Raw genomic sequence first — 246 nt, forward strand, 5'->3', positions numbered from 1 at the left:
GTGACCAGCAAGAGGAGCCAAGATCCTGCCTAAGCCTACAGGCCTACTTTTAAGATGCTGAGTGGAGGAGATGGGGGGGGGGGGGAGGAATTCCTTGCAGAAGAGATAGCTTTGTTGAGTCAGGGTGACTTTGCATATAGCATTTGACTTGGCGCATTGCCTGTTCCTTCTGTACGCTACGTCCAAGGGAATTAATTGTATGTAGAGTGGGTTGCATGACGGTTCTTAAAGAAATGTTGGGAAGGT

The sequence above is a fragment of the Penaeus monodon genome, chromosome 20, assembly GCF_015228065.2.
Source record: "Penaeus monodon isolate SGIC_2016 chromosome 20, NSTDA_Pmon_1, whole genome shotgun sequence".
Taxonomy (NCBI): domain Eukaryota; kingdom Metazoa; phylum Arthropoda; class Malacostraca; order Decapoda; family Penaeidae; genus Penaeus; species Penaeus monodon.